This window comes from Rissa tridactyla, chromosome 1 (genome assembly GCF_028500815.1).
Source record: "Rissa tridactyla isolate bRisTri1 chromosome 1, bRisTri1.patW.cur.20221130, whole genome shotgun sequence".
NCBI lineage: Eukaryota > Metazoa > Chordata > Aves > Charadriiformes > Laridae > Rissa > Rissa tridactyla.
Window position 1 is genome coordinate 132,061,027 of NC_071466.1, and position 12,892 is coordinate 132,073,918.

A 12,892-nucleotide genomic window follows, 5' to 3' on the forward strand; every position below is an offset into this window, starting at 1 on the left:
CAAATGATGCTGGCCAGGCCCTGCCTAAGCCATAAGTTGGGCTCCAGGCATTGTTGTTTCCTACAGCACATCCTCTGGTCTTGTTTGGCTCCTCTTAAGAACTATTTTTTTCCCTTCTGCAGAGAAGAAAATTCATATATGACTGAGGATCAACCCTCTGGTCCTTCCATAATTATCTGAGGGAAAGACAGAGGTTGTACAGCTGGGCAAAAGCTCAGAAGCGGTTAAGCTCAGAAACCCTTTTGTGGGGTTTCTGTTTCATTTATAGGTGTTGGTGCAACAAAAACAAAGATAAACAAGCCAAGTCTGTGGCTGCATTCCATGCCTGGAGTTGGGCAGACTATAAATACAAAACCCCAGCACCACAACCAAGGCAATTCTTACGTGCCCGAAGTTTCATGTTGCTTTGTAACCCAGTCCTGCCTGGCCTCTCCAGAAGGAAAGCAATCTCTCTCCAGGTTTCTGACGAAAATTAGACATAGCAGCACATGGTTGTTTCACATATGGGCGGAGAAGGTGGGCTTCTTTGAGCCACACTCAGATAAGGAGTCATTATTAAATGGGAACTGGAAAATATGATCCGATTCTTCAAGCAGTATTTAAAGTACCCAGGCCACTGTATAGCTTCAAGGGACCTACCTCTAGGAGCTTGAGAGGGATAGGGTGAACCACAGCTGCTGGAGTGGGAAAGGAGATGTTTCTAGAGAAGGAGAGAACCCCTGAAAGCTATATGAGATATTTCTTGTCATAAGCATTTTCTTTGCGGGATGTGTAGCTGAAGAAGGACACAGACAATTATTTTTTTGTTGGAACCATTTCCAGATATGCTGAGCACTGTGTCTCATTGTACTAAAAATCAAACTGGACATTGAGCTCACTGTTAGATAAAAATTCAAAATTAATACAGCATCATAGGAGAAACTGTAAGAACAACAGAGTTAAATTCTTACAGTAGCATAACCTCATACTTTTGACCTCACAATGCCTCACAATGCTGACCTTATTTTAAACAACCTAAAAGCCTTTGACCTTAACAGCCTAATAGTATTCTCTTAAAATATTTTTCTGAGTTTAAGTTCCTAGGCTTCAAAAAGGAAAGGTGGACTTGAGGAAAAATAAACCAGTCATGTAGGATCACACTGACATCCTTAACTCCATCACTGATAATTTAGGATCACTTTCAGCAGCCCCTGTCACTTGAGCTAACTGGAGTAACTGGTAACAGCAGAGGTTTGCTGTTTGGTAGGTGAATGAGCATTAAAAAGAGATGAGGTCATACAATTCGTATTACCACATTTCAGAGAGACTCCATGGCAGGGGAGGAGTGGTGAGATGTGGACTCTATTCCAATGGGGACTGTGATCAAAGGGGATCCCCTCTGCCAGCTCCAAACAAGCTGTGATCCTTGTGCCCCATCTCTGTTCCCTGGTCCTTGCTGCAGTTCTGTCTTTTCCCCATCCTTAGATACATGTTGTAGTTCTATCCCTTCTCCCCATCCCTGCCCCAGTTTCTTGGCTCAGCTTGTTCCTGACTCCCTTCTATGATTTGTGTCACCAGCATCAACTAGTTTCCTGATCAATGTTTCTCTGCCTCTCTAAGTTTACAAATAATTTCTCCCTACCTGCATTTCTTGCAATCTCTGTTGCTTTGTACCACTCCAGCTTCTCAGACTCTTCATGCACCCTTGGCGTTCACCCTCTTTCCTGCCTTCGGTACTCTGCACCCTCTCCAGCCTCTGGGTTGATCTAGACCAACTCCTTTACCTTGAACACAAGGCCTACTAGAACTGATATCTCTACTGCCACACCTCATCATCTGACAGGTTTCCAATATAGCTTGTGGCTCCAGCCTTCTCCCCAAGCTGTGTCTTTCCTCCTCAGATTCCTCCTCCTATTTTCTTCTGCATGTAGCCTTTGCTTTTCCTCAGATCCCTGCCCTGAGCATTATCCAAACAACTCCTGTTTGTAATTTCTATGCTTCAGACAATTTCCTGCTCTGTATCAATTGGATTTTTATTCCTTCCCTCTCTCCTCCACATCCGCTTCCATTCAGTAGGCCCTGTTTTCTGAGTGCCATCTGCAGATCATTGCAATCCTGAGGGAGTCTGTCCTACCACTACTAACTTTAGAAGCAGTGTCTATAAGAAGCAACCTACTTGACTTCTGATGTATGCAGAGCATGCACAAAATCCCTGGTGACTTCACCTGCACAGCTCTGACCTGCGCATATCAAAATGTGACCTTTTCAACTTGGCCAAGCTTTGATAGTTTTCACAAGGAGAGAAAGAGGAACACTCCTGACTCAAAAGCCATTCCTTCTGACAGGACCACGTTTTGCTTTTGAACTTTAGTACCGCTACAGCTTCTAAAATAAACAAATTTATCAGAACGTGTTCAATATGAGCAAAAAAAAAGTCCATAATTTCATTTTTCAGTTTTTTAAGTTGATTTTTCCATTTAAGTGTCTTATCATGAGTATGACAATGACTGGGGCAGGCTAGGGACAGAGAGGGAGAGGAGAAGCCAAAGTGAGTGGAGACTTGAAAAGGAAGGAATCTATGCCAAAGGTGTCTATGGCTTCCTTCCTTTATCAGCAGTTGCAGTAAGTCTTTAACAACGTATGGTTGCTATGGTACTCTCTTTACCCCTTTGCTTGTCTTGTCTCCTCCTACTTCATTCAATCCCTTCTCTAATTCCTTGTCCCCAACATTTTTATTCTTCAGTTCTGTACCGGTTTCATCTCCTCCTCTGTCTCCTTATACTCCCTTTGCACTTTATTTTTTTTTCTTTCCTGCTTTACCTCTTAATTATCTCCTAAATCTCTTCTCTTGGCTCCTCTTCCCTCATGTCATAATTTTCTTCCCCCCTTAATCTGCTCCATGGAATAACTCTGGCTATGAAAAAAACAGAAGAGCCAAGAACAATAGCTATAAGGCCAGATGTCTGGACATCAGCATTCATTTGTGCACTTATTTTTCGTCATATACAAAATGTGCCCAGCTGTTGCACTAAGCCCTTTAAGCAATCAACAAATCCCTGCTCTGCCTACCCTGAATATATTCATGCATAGAACCCCATCTGGAATTGCTCATCTCTTCTCAGGTCCTCTTAAACTACCTTATACTTCTGGGTCTGATTGAAGAAAGGATTTTATAAAGAATATTTTGAGAAAATAGAAGCAAATCCCATCATCTTAGTTGGAAATCTCTTCAATTGACACCATGTTTTCCACTGTGAAAGCAGGGTGTGTTTCCCCTTCATTGTTCTCTGCCCTCTCTATCTGTCCCTCCCTTGCTTTGTCTTCATGCATCCATGTATTACTGCTGTGCTGCAAATTTGCTGGAGAATGTGTCTGGTTTGTCTATGTTTGAAAGCCCCAAGCTGCTTAGTGATAACACCTGTCCAACTAGTTAGAGAGGGTGCAGATCTAATGGGGACTGTGAAGGGAGGCAGAGGCAACTCTCTCCATTCAGCATGACACTGAGGGTTAATAGAAGGAAAATATTGATGTTTTATTAAATTACTCCTATAGGTCGGATCATATAACATGCCCAAGATCTAAACAATGATCCTGTTCTGGAGGAATGTGAGGTTCAGACTGATGAGATAAACCGTTTGCTGGAATATCTCTCTGAGTTCACTAAATTGCTTCCCTTATTTAATTACAAATTAATTGAAAACACTCCTTGCCCAGCGGAACAATACTTAAAACCTGATTTGTTGATAGTATCCTAATCCTTCTTAATATTCCCGTAGACTCTCCCACGATTATGTCATCAATTTTACACTTTTTGAGACTTTGGCAAAACCTTTTATGCAGGACTCATTAACATAAATAAGAGAAATAGCTGCAGCCCTGGGATACACAATGACTTATTAATCCCAGCAGGATGATGCTGACATAAATAACAAAGTGGCACACTTGCAACTGATGCAAATTTGTTAGCAGAGACAATAGCAGTGCTCTGAATGGAAGCAGAGTTGTTAGCGGAAATAGGAGATGAGCATTTGGACAGGAAGCAAATGAAATCTATGCAGAAGAGGCTGAGTTATGGAATTAGTTGAATTTAAAGCATCTAGAGGGTCACATGTCCTCTGCCTGTTACATTTCTAGTCTTCAACCAGTACAAGATTACTCACCTTGCTGCACTTTTCAGTGCTTAGCGTGATATTTTTCTTGATATTCCAAAGGAGGCAGAGTTTGCCTGAAGCAGACAGCTCCACTGTGTGGTAGAAAAACCTGGCCAACAAAGAGAAAAATAAGAATTTACTTTCAGTCCCCAAGAAGCAAGTTGCTTGTTTTTCAGATGTGCCATTGGCCTCTCAGTTTGGGATGATGTCTGTTTGCCTTACTGCTTTGTAAAAACAACAGAAATGCAAATACATCAGTGATAAAGTACTTAGCAATATCAAATTCTTACAAAACATCTGACAGCCCAACACTATAAATTCGAACCCCTGTCCACTTTCCTTCATCCTGATAAAAGCTCCTTCTTTCCCTTCTATCCTATATCTGACCCTTTTCCTGAAACACTAATCGTGTAAAGGATTTATATGGTGTACCAAAAAGGTTGACAGATCTGGGCAATTTTGGACACCATGATGGAGGAAAGATAAATTAAGATCTGGAGATTCTGGGTATGGATTTGTCAGAGCACCTTCTCTAGCTTCAGTGGGGACAGGATGCAGGGAAGAGGGGATGCTTTATGCAGGTTTGTCCTGTCTGTTTTCAGTCAAAAGGAAAAGTTGAAGTCTACTAAGCATGTGGTACAAATCCCAGGGACCTGGGGACATGTGGTTTCAGGAAGATGCTTCTTGAGAGGGCAACTTCACACTCCCATCTCTGCAGATCATTTTTTTTCAAGTATAGCCCTCTCCCTAGTACATAACAATGATCTGCTTCTGAAGTAATGAAATTACGAATTGTAATGGCACAGTGGCTAGGTCCCTGCAAAAGTTACTACCACCATATGAATGCCAAACAGCTACAGAAGACATTTAGTTAGCTCACAGATGGGCATAGTTCAGAGGCTTCTCTGAATTATGCTCATCTGTGTTGCAGATCTGGAAGGCTGAGACTGCATGTGCTGAGTTTTCCAGATAACGGGGGCTCTTACCATAGAGGAACTAGAAGGTATTGCCAAGCTCTGCATTTGGTTGGGCTATTTAGCCAGGTTCCTGGGAAAATAAGATGGTCAATATAGCCTGGGGTGCTATATAAGCAATCAGCTCCACTTTTAGTGAACTAGAGCTTATTTCAAACTGTCAGTATCCATCCTAGATATAGTCGAGTGTTCTGGTAGTGGGTCCAGGACCCACCACCACCAGGTCCACACTGATGTGGACATGTGAGTCTTCACCAGCCCAAGAGAGTGAAAGGCTGGAGCAACTCATCAGAAGCGACCATCAAATGAGTTAAAAAAAAAGGAACAGGGTTACTGCTAGTTCCGCCCTGCCAAGGGAATGGGGAGACCTGTTTCCTCGCTGATGGCGGGGGGTGGGGGGTCAGGATGTGCACTCCCTGTGTGGTGGGCACTCTCAGTTACCTCCTCTATAATTCCAACTAGTCAATGTCCCCATGCACTAACAGCGTCACACCCTTTGCACTTGCCCCCATCAGCCAGAGAGCTTTTAATAGTGCTTTTTCCTGAAGAAGATTGCTGAGTGCAACTAAATTCAGTTCAGCTCCCCAAAAACGCCCTGAAATAAAAATCACTGTGGGCTATGTACCCAAGAAATAGGGACCATGAGTGGTGGATTGCAAAAAATGCCCAGGTATGTTTGGATAATCAAGTAACAGAAGAATTAATAGTGACAGTTAGGATATAGTGAATAAAAAGCTGTATCAATGAATACAGCTAATGGTCTCCAAGATTTCAGGATGATAGTGATACAGTTTTGTGTGTTTGCAGTGTCCCTGGGGTTTTCAAGATAAGGAAAACCCAGCAGAGGTTCAAACCAGTGGCTATGGATGAATGGAAGAAGTACAGTGATAAATGACCGAGGACTTTTAAAGATCATCCAAACATGTAATGGCTAGATACCTGTATCACCACCTATGTTTTTCTAAAAGTTAATTTACAACTTTCCTAAGTTCACTCTTCCTAGGGCTAAAGTAGTCCCTTTCTTACCATTTTGGCATGGCTGGAGTCACTCTAACAAAAATCAGGAAGATTAATTTCTCTTTAATTACGGTGAGAGGTGGGGATGGAAGGGAGCAAGAGACCCAAAAGTCATAAATTAGTTAGAGCAGGGAGGGAGGAAAATGTTCACAAACTGCTGACAAGATTAATATGCAGTTGATGGGAAGTGCTTTCACACCAGGGTGCCAACAAATAAACACAATTCAAAAATATCATCCCCACTGCAGTGGATAAGGGTGGATTCCCAGTGACAGAGAGGGAGGGAGGGAGGGAGGGGGAGACATTTAGAGAGGGCAGGAGACCTGTTTGCCCTGTGAAGCTTCGTGCCCAGAATTCCTCTAGTGGAATCTGATAGCGGGGGGGGCTAGCTGGGCCAGAGGGTTACTGCTTTCCGCATTAAAAAAAAAAAAAAAAAACCAACAGGGGAAGGAGGCTTGGGCAGGGGAGGTTGAGGACTGTGTGTGAAAACCTGAAGATCAAGGCTGTGCGCAGCTGCTGCGGGGCTGGGAGCTTCCACCTGCTGCGCGTACTGAGCGAACTTCACCAGTGCTGCAGGATTTGCAGAACCCAGAGACGAACAAAAGGGTAGAGTCCTCTCCCTGCGCAGCACGCAGTGGGAGGTTGTTCCCGATATAAGTAACGCAAAAATGTCTTGCTAATACAGGTTGCCTCAAAAAAACCAAACAAACCAAACAAAACTTGAGGGGAGAGGTAAGTTAGAGGAGCAAGAGGGGAGGCACTTCTACAAGCTGAACGATGGGCTGCCAGATTAACAGTTTACTATCAGTTTACAAAAAAAAATGGAGAACCTGTTTATTTTCCCTTTCCTTTCATCTTTTCTGCCTTTATTCTCTGCTTCCTCTGTCTCTCTGTAGTGCTCATCTCCCTTCCACACTGCCATATTCTAGTATTGAGGTAAATGCTGCCATTCCACTGTCAATCACCCGTTTTGAAATGCAATTTAGATAATATTTCAGCTAAGCTGGGATGTAATTGCCAGGCCTGGCAAATGAACAGCACTGGATTATATGCCTATATATATCATCAGAGGAGGTTTAATGAAATTGTTTGCTAATGAAATCTTAGCCTTAAGACTTCACATCCCTTCAGAGAACTGTGACATTAAGAGCCTCTGCCTCTGTTATGAACGAGAAGTTGTTACTGTGACTGCACTGTAAACAAAATGATAAAAAAAAAATATTGCTGAAGTCAATGGCAACGCCACCAGTTACTTCAAAAAGGAGTTTTTAATCCCTGTGTTCATCTTCTTATGGTTGAAAGCACAAACATCTTAGTCCTGTCCTGCAGCTCTTCACTCTTGCAGTCCTACAACTTCTGTTCTATGCTGCTTGTTTCCCCCTAGCTGTGCCTGCCCTGGGGTGCCCCCCTCCAAATCTACTTCCCACCTCCTTCCAGCCTTCAGCCGTTCAGTGTCTAGCGCAGGCTTTGCACACAGCAAAAACCACAATGTTTTTGTGATGCGCATAAATGGGGACTATGAAGGACTATAACCGGAGTCCCTTTCCTTGCCTTTTTGAACAGGAGTGTTTAAATCTAGGTTTCCAAGGGGAAAAGGCGCTGGAGTAAACTCCGTCACGCTGCATTTCACCTGCGCCTCTAAGCCACTATTGGATAGGGAGGGACGGTTTTACTTCTTGGGCTGATCCAATTGGTCTTGTAACCTTTCGGTTCCCACAGGAGCATGACAGCTCTGTCTGTGTAACAGTTAATGCCTTGCAGTTGACCTCCAGGGTCAAGGACATTGTGCTGATCTGGGGATGACAGTAATAGTTCTGTTGACAGATGCATTTCACCAGCTGTACAGCCGCTTGGTGGGACTGGAAGTTAACCCTTCCTGTGCCACCTGACACCGATGGCTCAAATGTAACTTGCATGAGACAGATCATCTACAGCCCCTTTGCCCTCCACAAAGTATAAATCTCTCCAAAATAAATTGCCTCATCATTTCAAGGAAGAAATATGCAGGTTGTAAATACCATGCTCTCCCTACACCTTCTGCTTCTCCTCAAGGTATTCTGTCCAGCTTTATGCCTCTTACCTCTTCCCTCCATTTGCTTCCTCTCAAATCCCTGCTTGATAATTAAAATGATCATTTAGACCTTGCGATCTCTCTTTGGTCCTGCTCCCTGTCACCGGGACCAAGTCCTCTCCTGATGACAAAGACTGACTCAACTTCTACACTGAGGATCCTGGTTGGTTGTTGTTGATGAACCTCCTCCTTGCTCCTTTTCCAGTTTGTCTCTTTCTCTGAATTTTCATCTGTCCACCTCGTTCTCCCTCACCCTATGGTGCCCAGTCCTTATGTTAAATGACTTCACTGTTTGCATCAGTGATGTTTTGATCTGAGCGTAGATTTCTTTTTGCTTTCATCCTCTTCAGCACTGGCCCAATGCACTTATTCACCCACTCAGCTGCTCTTACGGCACATTTTCTGTGAAGCACTGCCTTCTTATAGTTCTCTCTCTAAGTTTCTTTCTCTTTATTTCCATTTCTTCCTCACTTGCCTCTCAGCCCTTTTAGGATCTCGATGGGCTCTTCTTCCCTAACAGCCTCCCTAGCATCTGTGCTCACACCTACTCTGCTTTGTTTACCTTTGACACTTTTTTGCCTGCTTTTCCTGTTGACTCCGTTGCCCCACATAACTGTCTCTCCAACCCTGTCCTCCCTGTAGGACTCAAGCATGTCCTTCGTGTTTCAAGACTGGCCTATAAAAATCAAAATAGATGGTAATTCTGCATCTGGAAAAAAAAAGTCTGGTGCCTTCTGGCATCTCTCACTCCTAGACCCTTTTCCTTTTCCCTCCCTCTTCCATATTTTAAAGACTGAATATTCTGATAGAATTGAAAGCTCCTCCTTGGATAACAAAAGTGCTGTTGGAATCCACTCCTGTGTAGCAAGATATAAAGAGGTGAAAAAAATACACAACTGAGGAAAGAGAAAGAAAGGTAAAATGCGTAAGATTTTGTGTTTTAAGAACTCTTGCAATGCATACAGAATCAGGTCAAAATGCTCTTTTTTTTACTTCTGCTTTTAACATTTTGATTCCATTTTAGACACACGTTTTCGTTTTTATTGGTTTCTGTTTCTGAACCCTTTCTCCTTACACTGAATTTTCCACTGACTTTACTGAACTACTTTGACTACTCAGGAGTTTTTATGGTGTGAACTGGCACATCTTTGTCCAGATCCTAACAAATATATATTGGCCATGTGCCTAAAATCACCAATGCAGCCTCCATCAGCACGCACCACTCTTCCTGTCCTAATCGAAGGAACAATCCACAACTTAATTTCCCACAGAGACTGCAACATTGCTTAACACCCATTTTGATAGAGGATTTGTGAGGGGCTTGAACTACCAGAATGATATGGATCAGTACAGGCACCCTCCTCCCCCTGCCCCTCAACTTTATTAGATTAAGGAAAATCGATCTATCTCCAAATCTGCTCTCTAGGCTTATTATTGCATATGACCTTCCCCTGCTCCAGATTTAAAGAAATAGTGCACATCTCTCCATTTTCCTCTCTTAGTCACAGTCGATTCGTCAAGTTTAAAAAAAGTAGTCAAAAAGAGATGAGAAATTTTGAGAGGCTTGTATTCATGTGTGTTTCGCATATGCAGAATATACATTCTTAGTGGACAACAGTGAAGTGTTAAGTTCCTTCTGAACCTAAATATGATGTTCCAGTATAAATTTGCTAATAACCGTGATGCTTGTATGTTCCTGGTTATCATGACTATAGTAAGTAAGTGATAAAAATCATTTATCCTCTTCCTTTGCTATGAGGAAACGCTAAGTTTGGCTTGGTTTTCTAAATGAATGCATCACAAAGAGTATTATTACAAAAAAAAAAAAAAAAGCCAAACACTTACAAACAGTTGGGTTTTGCATTTAATTCTGAAAGTGGCAAGACTGAACGTTCACATTTGTTTCACCAGACAGTAAAATTCTGCAGCCTGGCCCCGGTCATAGCCGGGCTCCTGTTTCCCATGGTCAGAAGCCTCCCTCTGTCGACTGACAGTTTCACTGTTCAAGAGAAGGAAGCTTTGGTTCGAAGCAAGAGCAGGAGCTGATCTGACAGGTATTTGGGACCTCTTGCAAAAGAACTTTGAATCTGCAATCAAAATCAAACAATTTAATAAATGTATCTGCATAGTTTTGAATTGTTTCTACATTAACTTATTTTTTTTTAATTAAATATACACTTGATGCTATGGAAGGAGTTGTTTCAGTGGGGCTAGGAACTGAAATTCTGTTTGTTTTTAAGGAATAAACTATCTTCCTGCCATTGTGTCTTTGTTTCTAACCATAGTGAAAAAATGAATTACTTTGGCCTACATGTTTCTCAACTGAAGGGCCTTCAAGCAAGAGCTCTGGAGAACTGAATCAGTCAGGTCTAGCATTCAGGGATGACTGCACAGTCTTGGCTGTACAAACATGGTTGTCATTGAGAGTCTCTCAGAAGAACTGGGAGAAATTCGCTGACATGTTATTTTATAGTTATTTGGGAGAAGCACTCAGTATACACTGATATGTAGAGATAGCCATTTTGATGGCTCCGCTAATAAAAGGAAAAAAATATTAAATTCAATAAATACATCCTCTGTATTTTTTATCAAACAAGGTTATCGGGGGAAATCATAAATTTGCAGGATTGTACTTATTTAAAAAATCCAGTGTGCTAGACAACAGAGAAGCAAACTCAGGCAGGCAACTAAGCAGGACCGATTCTCAAATGTGCATTGACCTGAGTTATTGCGATGATGGAGCAGATCCTCACGCAGTGTAAATCAACACGGTGCCATTAACTTCAGTGGAGCGTTGATGAAGTACAACTGGATGTGTAACTTGTCTGGGAGAAACCCTCGATGTTCTGGGCTTTGTCATGTGCACGGACATGCTGATTTATTATTAAAACTTAGGGGTGCGCAGGAGAACTGGACAAGGTATGCTGCGTTGCTATTTTGAGTTGCTTAGGAAGGCTGCAATGTGCACCCAGAGACTTATTTTAACAGGGTTGCTCAGAAAGTGCAACTGGGGAGCGTGAATTAAGAAAATGTAGAGAGTGAGCAAGTGGAGAGAAAGAGGCGAGTTTGAACATATTTCTAGACTTGCAAGACTACAGCTGTGGGAATAATTAAAACAGCACACTTTTTTTTGATAATTTATTTTTGAAACTCTGCAAAATTTGTCAAATCGTTTATTTGATGAGCATTATTTGACCAGCTGTACAGGGAGCCACACTGGAGTGCTGTAATGAGTGCTTTGGAAAGCGACCAGCCTTAATGTGCCTGTGATAGTTGGATAATTCTTTTACCCTGCTCATTTCTGTGGTTTGCCTGTAACTATGGCCCCGCTTGATTGCTGTTATGATGTGAGCTTTGAATTCTCTCTCTCCTTTGGCCTTTTACTTTTGGCAGTTCCCGCAGAGCTGAGCCCTGATTAGAACCACAGCAGGTCATTCGATCTTCAGATGGCTATAAAAGGTCTGTGCAAGTGACCATCTCGCTTCTGTCCCAAATGGATGATCATGCATAGCGCACATTGCCATACTCCTGGCATGACTTCAGCAAAACTGGCAAGTTCTCCTTCTAGAGCTAAAGCATAACAGAAGGTACAAGGAGCAATTCCATTAAATGCCCCTTTAAACTGTCAAATTTAGCAGGAACTTTAAAACAGAGCACACTTTAAAGCAATGAGGGAGAAGTACCGTTCCCCTGCTTGAAATTGCAGCTGGGTTTGTTACCATCAGGTGTGATATGAAGTCAGCATTTTCCTTGATGACTTTTTCCTTTGCCATTGTTGCAATCTGGCACTGCAGATCGGAGCCTCATTCCAGGTTTTTAAAGGGAACTGTTACTTTCTTGAAGGATTTTATTCCTTGTCTCCTTCTAAATGGATTTTGTTATTTTGTAATTTCTCAAAAATAGGTGAATTTGATAAAATCCAGAGATTTGGAACCGAGATGGAGGGTTCAGATAATAACAGTTTTACTGCAGGAAAAACAGAGGTTTAAATACTCATGCTGTTAAGTAAGGTCTGCAGTCATGTGCTGGCCTCTTTCATTCATGGGGTTCTTCAGAATAGTGATGCCCTTTTTTTTCAGGCACTTGCTCTGTTCAGGTGCTGGTGGCATTTGCATGTGAGACAGAGACAGCTGGGCAAGGCCGGTTAGCTTCCCAGCTTGGTGGGAAGCACCCACAGTAGGGATCTCCACATCTCGGTGCCTGCACGTACCTTGCTTTGTTCACAAGAGACATGCTCTGGGAACAGAGGCTGTCAAGTGCTGGACACATAATTGTTTCTTCAGGAATCTCAGCCCCTTACACAGTTCACAAAAGACAATGTTTCTAGAATTCACTCTGATCAGACATCGAGGCAGAGAGTGGATTTTTCTGCTGCTTGCACAGCTGCTGCTTTCAGACGCTGATGCTATCAAGGGCTGAAATTCGTAATGCAGAAAATCTTCATATAATTAAATGTCTCCCTTTTTTGCTAAGTGCAAGTATCATCTGGGGATGCCTGGCACACGAACAGTACTATTTATTGCTCCGTTATTTGTGTTCATTATTTTAATAGTGTTTGAATGGCAGATTTCAAGCCAAAAGCCTGAAGTTTCATTCCCAGCTCTAAGATCAGCTCATTGAGAATACTTTGGACTCAATGGGTTTGTGGTTAAGTGTCCCAGTGGGAAAGAAATATTACTTCACTGTTCTGTCATACTGTC